At 49.3% G+C, this 14,206-nt stretch overlaps 2 long non-coding RNA genes across 2 annotated transcripts; one reads left to right on the top strand and one right to left on the bottom strand.

Moving 5' to 3' along the window:
• The first annotated feature begins 5,988 nt into the window (after positions 1 to 5,988).
• LOC139800333 (uncharacterized) lies at positions 5,989 to 11,638 on the top strand. The gene is made up of 3 exons (XR_011727706.1): positions 5,989 to 6,120; positions 11,101 to 11,464; positions 11,559 to 11,638. It is a non-coding gene; the product is annotated as an uncharacterized lncRNA (long non-coding RNA).
• On the bottom strand, positions 6,078 to 6,656 carry LOC139800334 (uncharacterized). The gene is made up of 2 exons (XR_011727707.1): positions 6,346 to 6,656; positions 6,078 to 6,263 (listed from the first exon to the last, which is right to left on the bottom strand). It is a non-coding gene; the product is annotated as an uncharacterized lncRNA (long non-coding RNA).
• Positions 11,639 to 14,206: the final 2,568 nt, after the last annotated feature.

Here is a 14,206-nt window from a genome sequence, read left to right on the forward strand (position 1 = left end):
CTCTGATACCTCCTGCCCCAAATTTCTGCTCACCAGACCTGGGTTTGGTGCCACCAAGGGATGTGAACAGCAAGGGACCCTCAGGCAGGGAGATTCCAGCTGATTTTCTGGCATTCCATGATGCAGTGAAGTTATTTATTTGGTCTTGGTACAGCCCTGGCCTTTTTTATTAAGAAAAAACCAAACCCAAAGGATGGAAAAGAAACCATGAAGGTGATGTGAGGTCTGTTCACATGAAGTCTGTTGGAGATGCCTTAGGATCTGCTGACCTCCACCTCTGGTGGGTTTTTCCCAGGATCTGAAGGTATCACAGAGCATTTTTTATGCCACCAGGCACCTTGCAGGGATCCAGCTGACCCCTCAGTCCCAAATGTTCAGCTGAGCTAAAACTCATCAGTTCCTTCTGGTGGCTTTGCACCTCTAAAAATGAAGTTTGGATCAAGTTGGAAGAAGGAGCAGCAGAGGGAGCTGCTCAGCTGGTGGATGCTGGAAAATGATTGCAGGAAAGGTTTTGTTTCACTGAGCAGCACTTCAGGGGCTGAGCAGAACTTGGCCTGGGAATATTGCACCCTGCAAGGGTCACTGGGCTGAATCCTCCCTGGTGACCAGGACATTGACCTTTTGTCTTTGGAAATAAATCCAGGTGGGATTGCAGAGTCCTCCCTGGGAGCTGCCTGAAAGCTGCAAACCCCAGCAGGACAAGAAATCCATCAGCACAGCCTCTCCTCTGGTAATAAACCCCATCCCATGTGTTGGGCAACCTTGGAGCCATCAGCTCAGCCTTAGGGATGAGCTTCACCAGGCTCAGTTAGAGGGAAAGGAACTCCAGACATGGGAGGGGATTTTATTTCTGCCTGATTTAGCTGCCCAGGACTGGCTGAAACAACATTTGGGATCCCCCCAGGAGAGGTGTGATCCTGCAGGGAGGGAATCCTTTGGGAACATGGCTCCAAATTTGCTGGGTTTCCCAGAAAGTGGCATTTTTGCCTCTTCTGAAGGAGAGGGTGGCCTGTGCTCCTCAAGGCTGGAATTTCCCTTGCCCTTCATTTCAAAAAGCATTCAAGATAAAGATGCCTCTCTCCTTTGCTAACAAAATCTTGTCAAGATTCTTCTCTCTTCTTTCCAGAAAGCAGATGTTGGCAGTAATCCTCATTTCATGTCATCAGAATTTGCTTTGATTTTGTCTCTATTCTGTTGTGGGTCTTTTTCATCATGTATTTTCAATTACAGAGGGGGAGGATTGCTCCACAATTGAGGAAAATATTTGTGGCTCAAGGAAAACAAAAAAACATTCAGCCCCCTGATTCTGTTGTAAATCTGAGGGAGCTTGGTAAATTTTAATACATCAGCCACTGATAGGTTGAGCTGATGATCTCTGGGCAAGCTGGTGACAGATTGCTCAATTCCCTGGCAGGGCTGAAATCCAGGCTGGATGGGGCTTGGAGCACCCTGGGCTGGTGGGAGTTGTCCCTGTTCATACAGAGGGTTGGAATGAGGTGATCTTGAAGGTCCCTTCCAACCCAAACCATCCTGTGACTGCCAGGTTTATATCCTTTGAGTCAATGCCCCTCTGGTCTTTAGGATTTGAGTCTAAATCTGTCCTTGGCTTTGCTTGGAAGAATTCCCTGACAGTGGAATGAGAACTGCTCCATCTCCTGGTGGGCTTTTAGGTTTCTCCAGGTCTGATGGAGATGCTGAGGGGTTGCCAAAACTCCCACTTAGGCAGCAAGGCCACCTCTGAAGGGTGTCCCCTTGGTCACATCCCCTGTCTGGCCCCTGATGTAACCCAGCTGCCCCATCTCCCAGGAGGGGAGGGGTGTGCTTGGGCAAAGAGATTTTCCAAGGATGGTTTTGCTAAATGGAAACCTCCAGCCACCTCCTGCCTGGGCTGCATTTCCCCACACACCTTCCTTCCCAATTTCTGCACTTTCAGAGAGGACTTTTCATTTGATTCAACTTGGTTCCCTTTTTGGGCTTTAAACAGTGAAACAGATCAAAATCTCCTCAACCTCCTCCAAAAAGATGTTGGGGATTTGTTGCTGTGCTGCAGCTTTCTGTGCTGGAAGCTCCATCACCCACTTCCCCCTCTCCTTATTCCCAGCAGGAGCACAAGAAGTCATGCCACAGGCAAAGAGCTCCATCCAAGGTTATAACCACTGTGGAGCTTTCCTTAAGTGTCTTATTCAGAAGATGATGAGGCTTAAGTGCTCCTCCTAATGCAGCCACAATTCAGAGTTACTGGTGTGCTCTTAACTAATAAACTTGCAATTGCAGGCCAGAACAGAAAAAGCTCTGTAATCATGGAAAATTGCTTTCTGATGGGTGAAAATGCATCTGTCTGGGGCTGAGATTTTTTCCTTCCCTTCCCCCTTTGCCTTGGGAAGGAAGCTGGAGAAGAGGGGGAGGCAGGAGCACCCTCCCCATGCTGTGGTGATGGCTCTGTTCAAATGGGGTTTGACACAGGTTCTGGGTTGCAAATTGTGATTCCAGGGCAGGTGTGACCTCTCTGAGGTACTGTGGAAGTTTTTCCACTCTGGGTTTCAGCTACCAGGTCACTAAAGGCTTCCATGGTGGTGGCCAAGTTCTCCCTTCTTGGCCAGGAGGATGCTGAGCAGAGGTCCCCAGAACTGGGAAGGGAAGAGTGGGCTGGAAATGGGGCTCCTCACAAGGGGCCTGGTGGCCTCCATCCTTTCATCCCTTTTGTCTGAAGCATCTGTGCTTCCCCAGGAGGTACCAGGGAGAGCTGGGAGAGCTCAGAGTCATCCCTTGTGGGAACACCAGACCTTGGCTTCAGAGCAGGCACCCATCTCCTGGGGGATGGGAAATACTCCAGAGTTTCCAGCTGGAGAAATGTTCTGCAAGAGAGAGCCAGAAAGAAGCTTTTTTTTTTTTTTTAATGCTGCAATGACCTGGTGGGACACCAGGGCTGAAATGCCATGTCAAGAGGGGTGAAGAAAGGCAAGGGTTTAACTGGTCTAGGTGCAGGAAATGCCACCTCTGGCAGGCAGAGCAGGAACAGCTCCCTCCAAACCTTTCTGGAGGGAATCCTAGAATCCTAGAATTGGCTGGGTTGGAAGGGACCTCAGAGCTCATCAAGTCCAACCCTTGCTCCACTCCCACTGCAGTTGTGTCTTCCTTCCAAGGCAAGAGGGAGTTAGAACCATTGAGGCTGGGGGGATCTGTGGGAAACTGCAGGCAGGTCCAAGGCTGAGATGATGAGGTGTCAGGTTGGGGTCAGGACTAGCTGGGACAGAACATCTCTTTCCCATCATGACTGCTGGGATGCTTGAGGGAATTGAGGAGGACAACAGGAGCTGTGGGATGATGAGGTGGTCCCCTGGGCAAGGGTAAGATCTCCAGTGACTGCAGCTCCATTCACACTCCTGTCTCTTCCTCTGGCTGTGTTTGGGCTGGAAAAAAAATCCTGTGTGTAAGAGGAGCCTCAGCACCCTGCCAAGAGTCTGGGCCAGGACAGAGGATTCATTATGGGGCCATTCCCATAGCAATGATATCCTCTGTGGGAAGGTGTTTGGGTCTCAGAGGGGGCTTTTTGGGTCTCTGAGCCAAACGACAGATCCCAACCTCCTCCGGATGGGATCAGGGGGAATCCTCTCTGCTCAGAGCTGCTTCCAGCAGTTAAAGAGTAAAAACCAAACTGAAAGCAGCACAAACAAGCCCAGAGCTCAGGATTCAAGACTCCCCAACACTTCTGGCCTGCTGGAGAGTTGCAACAAAACCTTTCCTCAGGCGGGTTGGAAAAGGAAACCCACACAAGTTCCTTCAGCTCTTCAGCCCAAAGACAGCCCAAAGAATGAGCTGCTGCTCATTCCAGCCCTCGGAATATTTTCTTAGCTCCCTGCTTCACTGGGCTGTGCCAGGAGCACAAACACGAAGGCCACGGGTTGTAGGTGGGCAGGAAACTTTGCAAAGTGTTTTCCAGAGCAGAGTAATCCGGGCATATCCCAGTCCTCCCATTCCTTCTTTGTTTGTTTTTTGTTTTTCCTGTGGTAAATGGGGAGAAGTGAATGAGAGGACATCTTGGAGTCAGTTCAGCTTCCTACTGTAATTTCTCTTTGAGCTTTGGCTCCATTTGCAATCTGAAGTCAACCTTTGATCAATTTCAGCAGGAGTGGAGCTGGTGCACAAAGCTTTCATCTGAGCCTTTGGTCGTGGGATGTGGATAAAATTGATCCAGAGCCAAACTGTTGGTTTGGAAACTTCCCACTGCTATAAAAACCAGGAGGTCAATAAGGCTATAACCCAACACTGCCACCCAGCAACCCATGGCCCTCAGCACCACATCTCCAGGGATTTGAAATCCCTCCAGGGATGATGGGGACTCCCTGGGCAGCCTGGGTCAGGACCTGACAACCCTTTCCAGGGAGAAATTGTTCCCAATCTCCAACCTAAACTTCCCCTGGTACAACTTGAGGATGTTCCTCTTGTCCTATCACTTGTTTCCTGGAAGAAGAGACCGACCCCAACCTCTCTCCAACCTCCTTTCAGGTCTTTTCTAGGGGGCATGGCTGCTGGGATCCTCTCTTTGGGGTGCATAGCTTAGCTCTGCCTCAGTTTCCTTTCGACTTTATCACCACCTTACTGGGATGCTGAAAATTTCATGAATTGATCCAGCAGAGCAAGTCCTACAGTTCTGTCCTTCTCTGTGATGCAGCTGATGTTTTTTATCCAAATCCTGATCCAGAGATGTCCTGAGAGCCAGGGAGTTCAGTGCATCCAGGCCCTCCCCTGCTTATTTGTGATTTAAAATCCCAGCTTAGCTTAGAATGCAGGGATCTGAAGTTCCAGTCTGTTAGCAGGGTTGGTGCTAGGAGGGCTGGCTCTGCCAGGAAATTCCTCACATTTTCTTGGGCAATTTGTTACTCTCTGCCTCCTTGCTGAGCTCTGACACAGCTTTTGTTTGTCACAGCTGTGGGAGAACAGAGCTGTCATCGTTCCTTTCTTCTGTGGGTGAGGTTTGCTGGTCTGGAAGGGAAGGTGGCATTTGCAGAAACCTGAAACCTGCTGAATTGGCACCCTGGATGCTCTCCTGGCCCCAGCTGCTCCTCATCCAGTTGTTCTGTGGGATGAATCCACCTCTGGACTGGGAAGACAGAGTGGCCTGGTTGTTTAAATGCAGGTTGCCAACATCTTTTTAGATCCCCAGGGTCTGCTCTCTGGCTTGTCCCTCACTCCATCTGCTGGCTGAGTGTCTCTGTCTCCATCCTTGTAGATCCTGTGCCACATCCCCAAGGGAATGTCACAGCCAGGCTGGGAGAGCTGGAGAGAGAAGGCTCCAGGGAGACCTTAGAGCATCTTCCAGTGCCTGAATGGGCTCCAGGAAAGCTGGGGAGGGATTTTAGGCAAGGGCATGGAGGGATGGGACAAGTGGAAATGGGTTTGAGCTGCAAGAGGGGAGATTGAGGTTCTCTGATTATCTCTGGCTTGTGTGGTGTTGGCTTGGAGAGGCACAGGCAGGGTCTGCAAAAACCAGAGCCACAACAGCATCCCTGCAGAGCCAGCTGATACCCAGAGGGGTTTTCCTGAGGAAGAGTAACACAGGAATTGACCTCTCTTGCTTTTCCACTCCTCTCAGACAAATAAGCATCTGTGGATGTTCAGCACAGATTGTGCAGCAGGGAAAGCACCCAGGGGGTGTCACACACGTGTCCCCAAGCACCTCCATCAGGCCAGGCACTTTCTTGCCCTCCCCTGGACTGTCTGTAGCTCTCCAAACTCCTGCCTTTGGTCCTGGAGATGTTGCTTTGGGTCTGTCTCATTGCAGGAGATGTAACCCTGCTCATTGAGCCCTTCTCCTGCAGGTTATGGGGGCAGGATGGAGGATGGTTCAAACCTGATCATCCCCATCCTCATGAGGCACATTCCTTGCTGCTGAGGCTTTTCTCTGCACCTTTCCTGCTCAGATACCTTCAGTCCAGGGTGAAGCTGTCTCTGGCACGGGTGAGATGCCAAGAACTCTTGCAGAGAAATGAAGAACATGGGGGGAAACTTCACAATAGCTCTGCCCTGGATATGGTGTCCCCCATCCCAGAGGAGTTTGGTCCAGAGAAGGCAGCAAGTTGGGCAGATCCATGGAGTGATGTTCCCATTAGAAATATCCAGGTAGTCACTCGCTGGTTTGGGGGAGATGATCATGGGAGGACACAAGAGTGTTCTAGAACCTCATGGGTGCTTTGGAGAGTTTGGGCAAAGAGGAGGTGGTCTCTGTCTCCTACAGCTCAAGATTTAAGGGTCTTCAGGTGAAGCTGGCAAGACAAATGGCTTCAAGCTGAGGAAATCCTGGAGATATTTGCTTCACCTTCCTTGCTTGGGTTGTGTTTCAATTACCTGTTAGCTCTTGGAGCAAGGTTGACAGGCTCCCCTCCAACACCCACCAGGTGTGGAAGAGCCCTTCCCAGTGGTTCATGCAGCTTTCCTGCTGCCCCCCAAGGACACCTGGAGAGGATTTGGTTGTCAGTGCATCCAAAGCCATCAGTCCCTCCTCCTCCTTGCTCCCAGCCTCCAGGAGGAGCACGGAATGGAGGCTCCATGAGTCCAGAGCCTCCTCTCACCCCCTGCACTGACTCATGGTTGGTGAGGCTGTGGGTGAGGGAGGGAGCAAGCTGGGTTTTGCAACAGGGCTGGATCCTCTGTGATGCAAGAAATCCAAGTTATTTGTCACTCCTTGAGCTGCTGACTCCCTATTTCCCTTCTGTTTTTTTTTTTTTTTGGTTGGTTGGTTTGGTTTGGTTTGGTTTTTTCCTGTTCTTTGCTTGCTCACACCAAGGAGCATCTGTTCAGTTTTTAGCATCGTTGTGGGGTATTTTGTTGAAAAACAACTGCATTCCTTTTCCTGGTTGATTTGGTACAAATTTAGTTTTAATCCCAGCCCAGCAGTTCTCAAAATTTCACCCCAAGGGGCAACTTTCAGAGTGTCCTGGGGAACAACAAGCACCATGGGGGGAAGCTTTTAAGTGGACATGGTGACCACAGGTATGGTTTTAGGGGATGCCCAAGGTGCCCTTACAGACTTTAGGGGCAGAAACCTTGTTCTCAGTGATGTGGTTTCATCTGCTCATTATCCACCATCCACTTCCCCTCCTCTGCTCTCCTGCTGTGGGCTATCTCATGGTAAAGCTGATTTTCTCCTTCATCCTCCCCCCTCTTTTGGCTCTGAACAGGAGCTCTCTGGGGAAAGGAAGGACATGGGTTCTTCTCCCTGAGGAGCTGCATTGTGCCTTCCACCCCAGCAAACTCCCCCCTGGGTGCTGATGCCCACTTGGTTTGACAAACCATCAGATGGATAGAGGTGGGTTGATCTATGTAGAGAAAAAAAAGTTTGATAGTCAAGATGTTCCATAAAAAAAAAAAATAAAAATAACCCAAATAGATGGGAAGTGCACCCAAAAAAACTTGTATTTTTTTCCCCCTTACAAATAGCATTTGTTCTCTACCTGGTCTCTTTTTAATGCTGGGGCTCTAAGAGCTGCCCAGGATAAATATTCTGCTGGGCTGCAGTCAGGGGGAGCTGATGGCTGGGGGCACCCTCATTTCTTTGGTTTTCTCTACATTTTCAATGCTCAGTGGATGAACTCTCACCCTGGGAGCCCACCCAGTGCTGCTGAAAAGGGCTGGGAGGGAGGAGAAATATTTCCAACAATGGTTTCTTTGTGGGCCTGGGTTTCTTACCCAGGAAGATTAAGCCCTGGATGTTCATGGGGAAGATGGAGAGTCCCAAGAGAGGAGTGGTGGCCACTAGAGGGTGGCCATGCCCTGGCTGGTGCTGGTCCCCTGGGGAGAAGCTCAGCTCATGGAGGACTTGATGGGGGTAAAATAACTTCTGGCTCTGGGTATGTGAACCCTGCTGGGTTCTGATCTGAAGGACAAGGTGGTTTTGGAAGCCTGTCTGAGTAGTAGTTTTCAGATCGTGTGGTAGAGAAGGAGCAGAGGTGTTGGGACATCTGGGAAGGAAGAAAAAGAAAGGTGTGAGAGAGTTGGCCAGGCAGGACCATGAGTAACACCATGGTTCCTCACCATGGGTCTCCTGATCCTCTCCAGGCAGGGGTACCAGAGCAACATTTCCATTGGCTCAGAACTGCAGTGTAAGTTTTTTTTAAGGCCCATTTTTTATCTCCTTGCACCATGAACTGTCCATGCCAATGCAAACGTGGCTTTCTGGGTTATTGCTTGAAAGCTGCAAGACTGTCAGAGAAAATAAAAGAGCCCCCCATCCCTCAGATCACTGCAGGGACAGGTGGTAGGACTTGTCCTGAACTTTATGCAATAACTTGAAGGAGATTTCTTTAGCTGGAAGTGGCCCTGAGCTGAGGCATAGTATGGACTGTCACTGAAAAGGGAGAAAATAAATTTTTTCCTCTGTGCCTGGCTCTCTGCAGCTCACCACAGCTCATCCAGTCCATCCCCAGCAGCCTTGGCTGCCTTCCACCATCCACTTCCCCTCCTCTGCTCTCCTGCTGTGGGCTATCTCGTGATAAAGCTGATTTTCTCCTTCATCCTCCCCCCTCTTTTGGCTCTGAACAGGAGCTCTCTGTTCTCCTCCAAGGAGGCTTTGGCACAAGACCACATTTCTTCTGTGCCCTTCCAGCAGCCCCCTGCCTGCCCCAGACCTGTCCCTGCTGTTCTCCTCACTCTGTCACCTGATGCTCCCTTCTGCTTTGGCTCTCTTTTTCCTTCCCTTTCCACCAGCTTCTGGTTCTCCTCCTTGCAGCCCAAACACTTTTTAATCTTTCCCATCTGAAACAACTCTCCCTCGGCTCTCATTTCCTCTGACTGCCACTTCTGTGCACAAGCAGTGCCAAAACCCAGCTCATGTCTTCACTAAAACCTTGGCCCCTGTCTGACAAGTCCTCATGGATTTTTGGGTTGTGCCCAGCACAGCTAATTTCTTCCTCCTGTGCTCTCTTGGTGTTTTTTCCTGAAGCCTGAGGACACTGCTGTGGCTGCTGACACAGTGGGTTTGTCCCCACGTGCTGACACTCATTCCAACCCCTGAAAATTGGGCTGTGTCCAAACCTTGGGGGTTCTGTGTCCTTCCTACCCCTCTGCACAGCTTGGGGTCTCAGCTGTGGCCCTTGGCATCTGGTACCTTCACCTCTACATGGATGTTCTGTATGGAATTCTGATGGAATGCCTGATCCCAGTGTCTGCAGCCACCTTCCTCAGCTCTCAGACACGGAATCCCAGAATGGTTTAGGTTGGAAGGGACGTTAAGGATCATCTGATTCCATGGACACCTCCAAGACACATCCAACTGGAGCTTGAACACTTCCAGGGATGGGGCAGCCACAGAATCTGGGCCAGTGTCTCACCACCCTCGCAGTGAAGAACTTCTTAATATCTACATCTCAGCTCTTTCAGTCTGAAACCATCCTCTCTTGTCCTATCACTCGATGCCTTTGTCAAAAACCCCTCCCCAGATTTTTTTGTGCCCATTTCAGGCACTGGCAGGTCCTCTAATGTCTTTCTGGTCTTTCTTCTCCTGAAACAATCCCAAATCTCTCTGTGTGCCTCTGTTCTTTCTCCTGCACTGTCCCTTCAAGCACAGGTGAGGAGAATAATTTTTGAAACACCCTTTTTCTCTCCCAGTTGTCCTCTTAAAACACCACAATGCTGTGATGGTTACCAAATGGGAGGTTTGGGAAGACCCAGCATTGCCTCTTTTTCTTCTCTATACTCACTTTTGTTCATTTTGGTGTCTACTGATGATCTCTGACCATACAGACCGAGTCCTGGGCTTATGGGCTTTTGGATGAGCAGGAATTTGAATGAACCTGGGATAATGAGGTGTCTTTAATTTATGCATCTCTTTTGCTGGAGCTGTGAGATCAACAGGAATTAATTTCTGTTGCCCCAGAGGGAGAAAGCTGTGGGACACTGCCTAGAAAATACACATTGGTGCTGGGGAGGCAGAGGGATGTTTGCACAGCAGGCAGCCTTGTTACTGCCAGGCAACACCAGCTGGGCTCCAACAGGATCTGCTGGTGATTTTGCAGCTCAGTTTGAGCCTCTTCAAGGTTTGCCCATGTTCATAGCAGTGTTTGTACAGCCCTGAACACACTCTGGTTCCTCTGCTCTGACCAGCTCTTCAGGTCCTCTAAGAATGACAAAGAAACCAAGCAAGGGGTGTGATGGTCTGGAAGAAAATGCTCAACAAAATCCTCTTTACACTTCCCAGGCTGTGGATGTGCCCTGCAGGACTTCCCAGGCTGTTGGAGATTCCTCCTGTGTCAGTGTTTGTAAGATGAACCTGACCCTCCAGGGCTGGATCTGATCCCTGCTGAGTTTGCAGACATCAGGCAGACACAAAACTTTCCCCAGCAAATCACCTCTGAGGTCTGCTCAGCCCTGCTCTGACCTTGCTTCCTCAGCAACCTGGGGGCTGGAAAGGGAATTGGGAGAATTTCAGGGAGGACACCACTGCTCAGAGGTTGGAGAATCATGGAATGGGTTGAGTTGGAAGGGGCCTTCAAGCTCATCCATTCCCACCCCCAGGGACACCTCCCACCAGCCCAGGGTGCTCCAAGCCCCATCCAACCTGGGCTTCAAAATTCCAGGGATGGGGCAGCCACAGCTTCTGGGGGCAACCAGGGGCTCAGCACCCTCAGAGCGAAGAATTTCTCCCCAAGATCTCCTCTCCATCTCTCCTCTTGGGAACCACTGAGTCCCAGAATGGTTTGGGTTGGAAAATGATCCAATTCCACCCCCTGCTATGGGCAGGGACACCTCCCACCAGCCCAGGGTGCTCCAAGCCCCATCCAACCTTCAGCACTGCCAGGGATGGGGCAGCCACAGCTTCTGGGGGCACCCTGGGCCATATTCTCACCACTCTTAGAGCAAATAATTTCTTCCCAGTATCTGGTCTAAACCCTCCCTCTTTCAGTTTGAGACTTTCCCCCCTCCCTGTCCTATTACTCCTTGCATTTGTAAAATCTCAGACATGCTCCAGGCTTTCATTCTCACCTTGGAGAAACCCAGATCTCTAGTATTTATACCTAGTATATATATCTCTATATCTCCCCTCCATTATCCCTGGAGTCTAAATACAAAAATATTGGCTTCTTTCTCCCCTTCCCAAAAATGCAGCCCTTAAGACCCTTTGCAGACACTGAGTCCTGACTCCCATCTCCTGACTGAAGCAAGAAGAAAAGTTTTCCTAGAGTTCAAGCTGCTTTGACCTGGTGGAATTCCATGTTGGGCACCTCTCTTGTTTTGAGCCCTTAGAAGACACCCACACCCTTCTAGAAAATGGGCTCAACTCCTTGTGGTGTCTTTTAGAGAGCATCTGAAAGATGATTCCCTGGCAAAAGTGGAAATGGAAAAGGCAAAAGTGAAGGCAACGTGAAGTTTGGGAAGACTCAGGACACCAAGATGCTCAAAACTCTGTGGTGGCTGCTTTCTCACTTAGTAGGTGAAGACTCATCAAGCTGGAAGGAAATACATGAGAAAGGTTCTGACAGGACTTTAAATCAGTGGGTGGGATGGTATGGGAAGGGTGGACAGGGACACCATGTTCATCACCTCTATCTGCCTGAGAATTACAGATGAAACCAGAAATTGCAAGTCCAGAACAAACAAGAGGAGGTGGTTCTTCCAGTGTATAATTAAACTCCTTGCAACAGGATGTTGTGGATGTTGAAAGTCAATGGGGGCTCATCAAGAAACCAGATAAATTCATGGAAGAAAAATTCACTACGGGCAATTAAGTCCAAAACCATTTGCTGTGGGACAGGAAGCCACAAATTGTTGGAAGCTGAGTGGATATTTTGGGGAAGCATCTCAAACTATTTGCTGACACCCTTCTCCAGCCATCACTCTTGGTAGGGACCAAAGTCAATGGGTTGAAAGGATCTTGATGGCCATTCTGATAGTCCCATTTTTTTTTTTTTATCTGAATACCTGGTTAGAGTTTAGCAAAATTTACCAGAATTCTCAAAGATTTTTTGCTAGGCAGGGGCTCTCTGCAGGTGGGGGAGCAAATTGCCTCCACAGAGAGTTTTAAACCATCCCTTAAGTTCATTCTGCTTTTGGTGTGCTCCTGGATCAATGCCCAGGTGGGACAGAAATGCCACATTGTGCTGGAATTTCTTCTTAAGTGCAAAGATGCCTCCTTCCTTTTAGCCTTCATCCTGATAGTCCCATTATTTTTTTTTATCTGAATACCTGGTTACAGTTTAGCAAAATTTACCAGAATTCTCAAAGATTTTTTGCTAGCCAGGGGCTTTCTGCAGGTGGGGGAGCAAATTGCCTCCATAGAGAGTTTTAAACCATCTCTTAAGTTCATTCTACTTTTGGTGTGCTCCTGGATCAATGCCCAGGTGGGACAGAAATGCCACATTGTGCTGGAATTTCTTCTCACTTGAGTCCAAAGATGCCTCCTTCCTTTTAGCTTTATGAAAATCAGGTTTTGAGTCAAAATGTTGCCCAGGCTCAGAGGATGGGCTAGTGCTGGGCCACCTCCCTGCTTCAGCTGTGGTCTTGATGGAGAAAATCTTGCCTTCAGTGGCCAAGCCTTGTGTCTCACCCCCAGTTGGCTTCTTGCTTTGGTCTCAGTTTGTCCATGAGGACAAAGAGGGGGAGGAAAAGGGTTTTTCTCTTTCAGCTGGCTCACCCCTGGGACTGAACCCAAGCAGCAGCCAAAGGTCACAGCCTCTTGTCCTCAGATGTCTCAGAAGAGGAAGTGCTGTACAGGCTGAAACTGGCTTCTCAACAAAAAAGCAAGACAAACACTGCAGCTGGTGTGTGAGCAGCCTGACCTTGAGTAGCATGGGCTATATATTTTATATATTTTTACATATTTTACATATTTTTACGTATTTTATATATTTTTATATATATATATATTATACTGCATTTTTCTCACTCAAAAGATAAAAGATGTGGCCCTCCAATATCTCACACTGTGAGATATATGTGGTAGTACTTGGGGTTTTGTACCAGGTGCCACGGAAATATAATTCATAAAGACAAGGTCAGATGAGAAATGAACAGCTTCACCATCCTGAAGAGCTCACTAAATATTTTTTCAGAGAAGGGAAGCTTTCAGGCTCCCACATGCTCAGGCAGGGGCCTACACCTGGTATTACAGAGTCTAATATTACTTTTGGGAGGCTCTGCTTAGCACAGTTTGTGGGGGAGTTTTCTGAAAGTTTGCCCCAATAAATGATTTACCAGGACAACAAAAAGATCAAGAAGATCAAGGCACTGAGAAGAAGGTAAATGCCTTGTTTGGGGGTAGGAAGACAACTGATGGAGGGGATGGTTTGGCTTGCAGAAGAGCTGCCTAAAAGATCAGCTGTATCTCCACTTCACATGGATGTGGGGTGTGGGTGCTGTGCAGAGCATCCCTGTGCTCCATGGGTGCCTTGCCAGGACCTCTGGGACAGCCAGGATGGGGTTTGTGTTGGAAGGGGCATTAAAGAACACCTTGTTCCAACCCCACTGCCATGAACAGGGACACCTTCCCCAGGTGCAGGGCAGAAGGACTCTGCAGGGACCACAGTTCCTAATTTTTGGCCCTGAGATCCAGATCCACCAGGTTAGAAATGTAGCTTGGGGGAACCATCTCCCTGCAGATGTAAGAACTGAGGCTGTCCCAGGGGGTGGGAAGTGGTCCCTGGGGTGACACCAGCAGCCCCCTGCCCCCAGCTGTGATTTCCAGCTTCTAATGGGCACTACCAGGATAATCTGGGGTTATTCTGAAGTGCTGCCCTGGCTCGTGCTGGGACTGAGGAACTTGTGGTTGGGGGCCAGAGGCAGCTTGTGACTTCACCCCATATGGCTTGCTGCCTCAGCAGGAGGACATCATGGCTAAAAACCTTCAAGCCTGGGTTTTGCCAGCCTCCAGGGTCTCCTCCAGCACCATCCCAGCATGTCTTGCACCATCTGCCATGCCCATATGCCCACGGTTTTGTCCAAGGGCACTCAACACAAACCCTGGGCACCACTCTGGTGGGTGGTGACACAGCCTTCACAAGGTCGTTGAGCTGAAAAAAAAGGAAAAAAAAAAAAGAGGATAATTTCATTTTGTTCACAAAAGGATCAAGGGATCCAAAAAGGACTTAAGGCAAGCAGAGTTCTGAGTGGGTACAGTCTATTCCAGGCAAATAGTATAGATAAGAGCTCACAGCATTTAGCCTGCAGACCAGAAATTGCTTCCTGGAGAGGGTAACTTTGGCAGTCTGGAGATAGC

This window comes from Heliangelus exortis, chromosome 10 (genome assembly GCF_036169615.1).
Source record: "Heliangelus exortis chromosome 10, bHelExo1.hap1, whole genome shotgun sequence".
Lineage (NCBI taxonomy): Eukaryota > Metazoa > Chordata > Aves > Apodiformes > Trochilidae > Heliangelus > Heliangelus exortis.